The 7,088-nt window shown below is 46.1% G+C and overlaps 1 protein-coding gene, 1 long non-coding RNA gene and 1 other non-coding gene across 7 annotated transcripts in view; 2 read left to right on the top strand and 1 right to left on the bottom strand.

Moving 5' to 3' along the window:
- Positions 1-2,986, bottom strand: part of LOC115029578 — an 18,188-nt gene extending 15,202 nt beyond the window's left edge. Inside the window, exon 1 of the long non-coding RNA XR_003835148.1 lies at positions 2,916-2,986. This is a non-coding gene — a long non-coding RNA (uncharacterized LOC115029578). The remainder of the gene's footprint in view (positions 1-2,915) is intronic.
- Kcnj6 (potassium voltage-gated channel subfamily J member 6) overlaps positions 1-7,088 on the top strand; it is a 254,882-nt gene that overhangs the window by 189,856 nt on the left and 57,938 nt on the right. The gene's annotated exons all lie outside the window — the stretch shown is intronic.
- Positions 1,275-1,377, top strand: LOC115029681. The gene has a single exon (XR_003835230.1). It is a non-coding gene; the product is annotated as a U6 spliceosomal RNA (small nuclear RNA).

Here is a 7,088-nt window from a genome sequence, read left to right as displayed (position 1 = left end):
CTTGTTGGAGTGGGTGTGGCCTTGTTGGAGTGGGTGTTGCCTTGTTGGAGTAGGTGTGGCCTTGTTGGAGTGGGTGTGGCCTTGTTGGAGTGGGTGTGGCCTTGTTGGAGTGGGTGTGGCCTTGTTGGAGTGGGTGTTGCCTTGTTGGAGTGGGTGTTGCCTTGTTGGAGTAGGTGTGGCCTTGTTGGAGTGGGTGTGTCACTGTCGGTGTGGGCTTTAAGACCCTCATCCTAGCTGCCTGAAAGCCAGTCTTCTCCTAGCAGTCGCCAGATGAAGATAGAGAACTCTTAGCACCTCCTGTACCATGCCTACCTGAATGCTGTCCTGTTCCCAGCCATGATAATAATAGACTGAATCTCTGAACCTGTAAGCCAGCCCCAATTAAATGTTGTCATTTATAAGACTTGCCTTGGTTATGGTGTCTGTTCACAGCAATAAAACCCTAAGACAGCTGGTGAAGGGTTTTTCTGCCAGATTGTTGTCTCTTACTTTGTATAGGCCACCATCTCAGTAAATACTTCAAGATGGAGGCAATATCCTGGGTAATTCCATGCTTCCCCTAAAAGCTTCTTTGAACGTCATTAGAGGTTCACAGAGCCCACATGGGCTACGTGGGTCACCAAGTGGTAGCCTTCACCTGACTGCGCATCTCTTCTGGCCTAGCTTTGACGGTTCTTTCCTCCTTCTGCTTCACTGTCTCTGTATTTATATCAACATGACTCTTGCCCTCGGTGGTTATAATCTGCTGCTTCCTTTACTTACGTGTGATGCTCAAACTAGCCCAACATTTCCCTGTCCTCAGATGTCCCCACCCTTTGAGGACTCACCTTGGGTCATCCTAGCTCCAGCTCTCCAGACAGACATGGAGATTCCTTGTACCTCTAAGTCATAACTGCTCTTTAGAAGCCCAGACCTGATACAAGCCATGATGAGCAAGCCTTCCTACCAGATCCCTCAGATTATAACAGCAAAAGCTATTTTAGAAGAGCCCGATTTCTGCCAAGCACACATCCCTGAGCTAAACCAGGTGTAGATTACCTCGCACATCCCTAGCATTCATGAGACCCTAGGGTCAATCCCCACCACTCCCTGTAATGAAAATATTTAAAATCACAGCCCTCTAGAAACTCTTCATGGGGAAATCCTACACCCATTGCCTCTAGTCTTTAGGAGAGCACAGCAAGAGACTGCCCCATGGTTTCTCCATCCTTCCAGGGCATGGCTGGCCCACATTGGTACCCAAAGAAGAGCAAGCAAAAGTCCAACAATGGTGCTTGCTTCGGCAGCAGATATACTAAAATTGGAACGATACAGAGAAGATTNGCATGGCCCCTGCGCAAGAATGACACGCAAATTCGTGAAGTGTTCCATATTTTTTTATAGATAGACAACTGAAGACTAATTCTCAGATAAAATGAACAATTTTCCCAAATATTTTCTGAAAAAAAAATTGAAAGGTTCTCAAAAACTAAAGTTATTTTAGAAAATAACCTAAACCAAGATTTATATTCTTAATTTTGCTTATGATATTTAGAGCATGCTGATAAAATCAGAAGTGATTTAAAAAAAAAAAAAAGTTCAACAATTGTCATCCAAGAAAACAGCGGAAACACAATGGGAAGATCTTCACTGAGCTGCCTGATACAGGGGAACTGACTCTGACCCCATCCCAGCCATCCCTGTTGCTTTGTGTCCTAGCTCTGACCACAGCCAGCTTCCTCAGAAGTGGCAGATACTGTGAGCTCCCTTGTGGTCAGAGCTAGGCTAGCGTCAGACTGGAGGGACAGCCATCTGGGGTTGCTGCACTGCTTATCCTTATGACGTTTCAGTTCTGGTTGGTTTGGGGGAGCTTACCCCGAGAGTTTTCTCTCCTAAGTACCACCTTCGTTTGCTGTTTTATCTGCTGTGGACACTCACTCACTTGGGTCACCATCACAGAATATCAACAACTGGGTGGCTTTGACAACATCTATGTCCTCAAAGTCTGGAGACGGGGAGTCTCAGATGGTGGAGCCGTCCAGTTCTTTCCTAGTGGGAGCTCCCTCCGTAGCTCGGGGATGTCTCCTCTCCATGACCTCACAAAGAACCTTCCTCTGACATGTTGACATGAGGCTTGACATGTTGACATGAGGCTTGACATGTTGACATGAGGCTTCCCATTGCCCTCCTCTTCCTATAAAGACATCCAACCTACTGGGCCAGCTCCCTCCACTGCCCTTATGACCACTCAACCTTCCTTACTCTTACAGTCTCATCCCCCAAACAAATCAATGTATAGATTTGGGGGAGACAGTTCATCCCATGATACCTTGGAACTGCTTACATTCTTTCTGGATCAACCAGGATAATCGTAGAGGGACCCAGTGTTTCCCTGGTTACCTGGGGTCCTTAGCCTCCACATCAGTCCCCATATTCTACTGAAACTGACACAGACAGCCTGATCTCTGCAGCTGAGCATAGGACTGTGCCTGCAATTGGTAAACGCCAGTAAATAACTGACTGCTTCTTATTGGCTCTTTCTCCTGTCTCCTAGTACTAAGAATACTAAAGCTGCACTGTCCCTTCCAAAGCTGCCCACTTTCCCCCTCTGTATTTAAATGTGTGAGTCTCCCACTGCTAAAAAAAAAAAAAAAAAAAGAGGCTTCTAGAAGGAGGGTGTAGACACACATACCACAAATTCCAGGATTTGGGTGGTGGAAACAGGAGGATCAGAAGTTCAAGGTCATGCCCAGCTACATAGCAAGTTCAAGGCCACTGTAGACTACAGGAGACCCTGTATCTAAGAGCACAATAGCAAGCAAAATCATTCAGGGGCAAGAAGGTAGAGGAGTTCTGTGCATGGGTGAGGAGAACTCCTGAAGAGAGCCAACAAGACAAATACAGCAGGGTATGGACTCCAGAGCCATCTTCCTCACCTTGCAGGAACACCCAGGAAGACTTACAGGAGACAGCCACTGGCGGGAAGGACATTGTCTGTCACTGGGACAGCCTCTGCTGGGACTGTTGCCCACAGGTCTGAAGAGTGTTGCTCAAACTCATCCAGTGGTGTTTGCACTTCGGTCCTGACATCAAATACTGAACATTCTGATCTATCGATCTCGTTGGGTGGCCCACTTCTCCCACAGCCCCTTCCTGACAGCAATTGTCTAAGAGGCTGCAGATCCTCAGAGACAAGCGCTCATCTAATATAAAGATGTTGAGGTGGGTGTAGACACTTGCCTGGCAAGGCCCAGATCCACAAGGTGCGTCTTGCCCCATCTGGGTCATGGTTTTTATTTCCCAGTATTCCTAAGGCTCCTGTCTGTGGACTCATCTGTCACAGCCCATCCTATAGGCTCCTTTGACTTTTACTCAGCCAACCATGATTTCTTGTAGAAGATGATATCACACTACCATTATCTAAATATGTATTAATCAAAAGCAGCAACAGTATTGTCATAGCTCAGTATTGACTTAGTCATTGCTTGGGTAGCAAACTGAGTTAGCCAGCTTTCTGTCACTGTGATGCAATACTCAAAGGGATGAATTGTAAAGAAATAAGGTTTGCTTCAGCTCACAGTTTTGGAGATTTGGGCCCGTCATCAGCTGTCATTGCTTTGGGTGTTGTGGGGTGGCTCCATGTGCCAAGTATAACTTCTTACTGCACAAACCACAAAGCAGGGGATATAGGAGGGACCTCTCCCCTCCACCCTCAAGGGCACACTTCAATTACCCAGCCACCTTCCATAATGTCTCATCTCTTATAAACACCCATCGTACCCTCCCATGGTACTCAAGGCTGTTCTCAAGGCCACAAACAGGAGCTTGCTGTTTCTTCCCTTGGCTCCTTCCCAGTGCTCAACTGAAAAATCAAACTCTCAACAAAAATGTTCAAAAATAGCCTCTAAGTTTTTAATTGCATGGCATTTGTGGAGGTGTGGTCAGATCCCTCAGTTTTAGGAATCTACTGCATTCTTCGTTCTCTGTATCGATCTGTGTGTCTAACCCTCCTGTCAGTCATGTGGCCATCTCGGTTATCAGATTGACTACTCTGGTGTATGTACCTATTAGCAATGGTCCCAAAGTACAAAGTCCTGTCAGAACCAAAGAACAGCAATCCCACCCCTGCCAAGTGGCTCCGGCTATGTCCCACCTCACCCTGCTGACATTGTTAGGGTTTAACTCTTGCCAAAAACTGAGCAAAGTTAAAGTAGGGACTGTGAGTCTTGAGCAGCAGGCTCTAGCTGCTCCTGAGACTTGTCCAAGCCAGAGGCCAAACGATGAATCAGAGCAGAACAAAATGCCTGAGGGAACCCTTCAGAAGTCTTTTTCTATGACACTCCGTCCCTGTATGTCCATACTTCCCACCTTCCCCAGGAGCTCCCAGGGGCCGTGTAGGCTGCAGAAAGCAAATCTTTAAGAACCAGTTTTGTGACACACCAAACTCACCAACCACATTGGCCTTACATCATCTTAACACTTAGATAAGAGAGTGTGATTTGAGGTCATTACAGTCCCCATGTTGGGGGACATCACTCTCTTCAAGTCAGTGAATAAAGCCCTAATAGCTACTCTTAAAGGTCCTGTCATACACCCACTGGGGTCTGATAATCCCAGGGAACTCTTTTCTGACTCATAGCTAGCTAGTGGGCCCCTATGGTGGGGGCTCTCTCGTCTGGCAAACCTACACACACACACACACACACACACACACACACACACACAATCCCCCATCTCTTTCCTTCTTCCTCAAAGGTGCTGCCCTAGGCTGCTGTGGCTAGAGACTGAAAAGTATAGTCTTTCCCAGGGACATATCACTTTGGTCCATTTCTGCCACTGTCAGTTCTCTTATCTGGAAGAGTAAGAAACCTGAGCAGTCTTTAATTCACATCCACAACCCACTGCAGCTGTGGGTTAACTGGACCAGGGACATGGCACAGACCTAGACCTCAGGAAGACCCTCTCGGGCCTCTGGCAAGTTCAAACATCTGCAGTTCTCCCAAGGCAAGCTCCTTTTTCCCTAGCTCTGCCGACTGCCGACAGCCACTAACTATAGGAGCCCCACACAGTACTCATTCATCTCCATGCAAAACAGACATTCATTCCACTGAGGTCTTCTGGAAGGCCACCCTTGAGCTTCTCCCATCTTAAACATAAAGGGGAATGAATGGTCTGTCTGACAATCACATCCACATTTCAACCAACTGCAGATGGAAAATAACAAAGAAATGGACAGGAGCTGAACATACACAGACCATTCCTCTGCTCATTCCCAAAACAAGACCATATAGCTATTTGCACTGGGTATTATACATAATCTATTATATAAAGTATGTAGGAAAAGATGCATCACTTATATGAAAATACTCTACCAGTCTACGTTATTTAGGGGCATGTGCCTCTGTAGACTTTGGTAGCCTCAGGGGGACCAGGACTAGTCACCCCTGCATATCAAGGGAACTCAATCACAATCAAGTCCACATAGAGCAGGAAAATGAGGAAGAGAGGAAGGGGGGGGGCACCTCCGTATACTGAATAGTTCATAATGACAACACAGCATAATACTAGCAGATAGTTTGTCATGTGTAAATGATATATTTCAAAATAATTACATCATGAATTGATCAAACTTGAGTTGAAACACACCACCTTGTACTGGAAAGGAAGGTCTTTTATTGAGGTGGTGTCTCAATAGGTTAAATAATCAATTAATTATTTAAGGAGTCTCTTAAGCTCAGGTCATGTCAGGTTCATGATGTAAAATAAAATGTTAAAGGAGGAAGAGAACTCGTGATCTTTGTTCATGGTGACAATCATAATAGAAATCATCATCATATTATATTATATTATATCATATATCAAATATATCATATTACATTTGATATATTTGATATACCAAATATTATATTTGGGTATAATAAAACAGTTGTATCATGCATCGATTAATCTAAGCCAGAAAGTCTGGATTCCAGACAAGTATCCTGACAGACATGTCTTATTAGCAAATAATCTCTGGCACCTCACTGACTCCTGCACGCTCGTTCCCAACCCTGCAGCCATCAGAGATCAAAGTCGCAGAACCAGCCTGGCTAGCCGTTGCCCTGTCCACATTGCAATGGTCTGAGAAATAATCACGAGATCGCTAGGGAAAGCCCTGAGCCAGGATCAGCTTCACAAGAGAGTCCCAACCCTCCTGCTTATTAGCTGTGTCTCTCACAGTCACGGCTGTAAGATCTCCCTGGACCTCAGGTCCTGTGTCTGATGTGGTATCTGCTCAGCTTGGCCTTGAGGTGTCTCAAAGGACATGAAATAAGAAGCCTGGCTTGGAATCTGAACTGAGAGACACAATTAAACCAAAGAGGCTGCGTCTGACACACTGGCACACCTGGAGCACCTGGAGTTCCCAGGCACCCATGAAACGGCAGATGGTTCAAACATCTAAAAATGTCAACCTAGCAAAAGTGGTTACTCTCTCCTAATTAGCTGGCAACTCTCTCCTGGTGGACCCTTGATAAGAAGAGCTGGGAGCCACACATGTAAAATTCAAAGATGTTAGAACACTTTGGCTCTGAGATTATCCCCATAAGAAAAAGACACAACTGCCCACCAACTAATCCCAGGCTGAAAGGTCTCTGTGTCTCTCATGCACTTTATACCTAACACAAGTCAGGCCAAATGGACACCCCTGCTCTCAGGTGGCAGGACTTGGTCTACCAACTTTACCCATCAAAGATCTGTGACTACAAACCCTAAAATGAGGGGACAAATGCAGTCACAGAAGTTGCCATGGTGACAGAAGGTCCAGGAGGTGGCTCAGTCTGCCTTGCATGCATAAAGATGTGAGTTCAATTCCCAGCACATACATTTTTAAAAAGCCAGGCAAGGTGGGGAACACTTGTAATCTCAGTGTTGGGGAACTAGAGATGGGAGGGTCCCTGGAGCTCCCTGGCCAGACAGCCCAGGCTGCTCGGTGAATTCCAAGCCACTGGTGGGAGACCCTGTCTCAAAAGGAGGGTAGGAAGGTGTGAAAGATACTCAAGGTCATCTCATGACCTCCAAGTATAAGCTCTCTCTCTCTCTCTCTCTCTCTCTCTCTCTCTCTCTCTCTC

Source organism: Mus caroli, chromosome 16 (genome assembly GCF_900094665.2).
Source record: "Mus caroli chromosome 16, CAROLI_EIJ_v1.1, whole genome shotgun sequence".
Taxonomy (NCBI): Eukaryota; Metazoa; Chordata; class Mammalia; order Rodentia; family Muridae; genus Mus; species Mus caroli.
The sequence above is the reverse complement of the archived record's forward strand: the minus strand, read 5'-3'. Positions and strand labels throughout refer to the sequence as shown.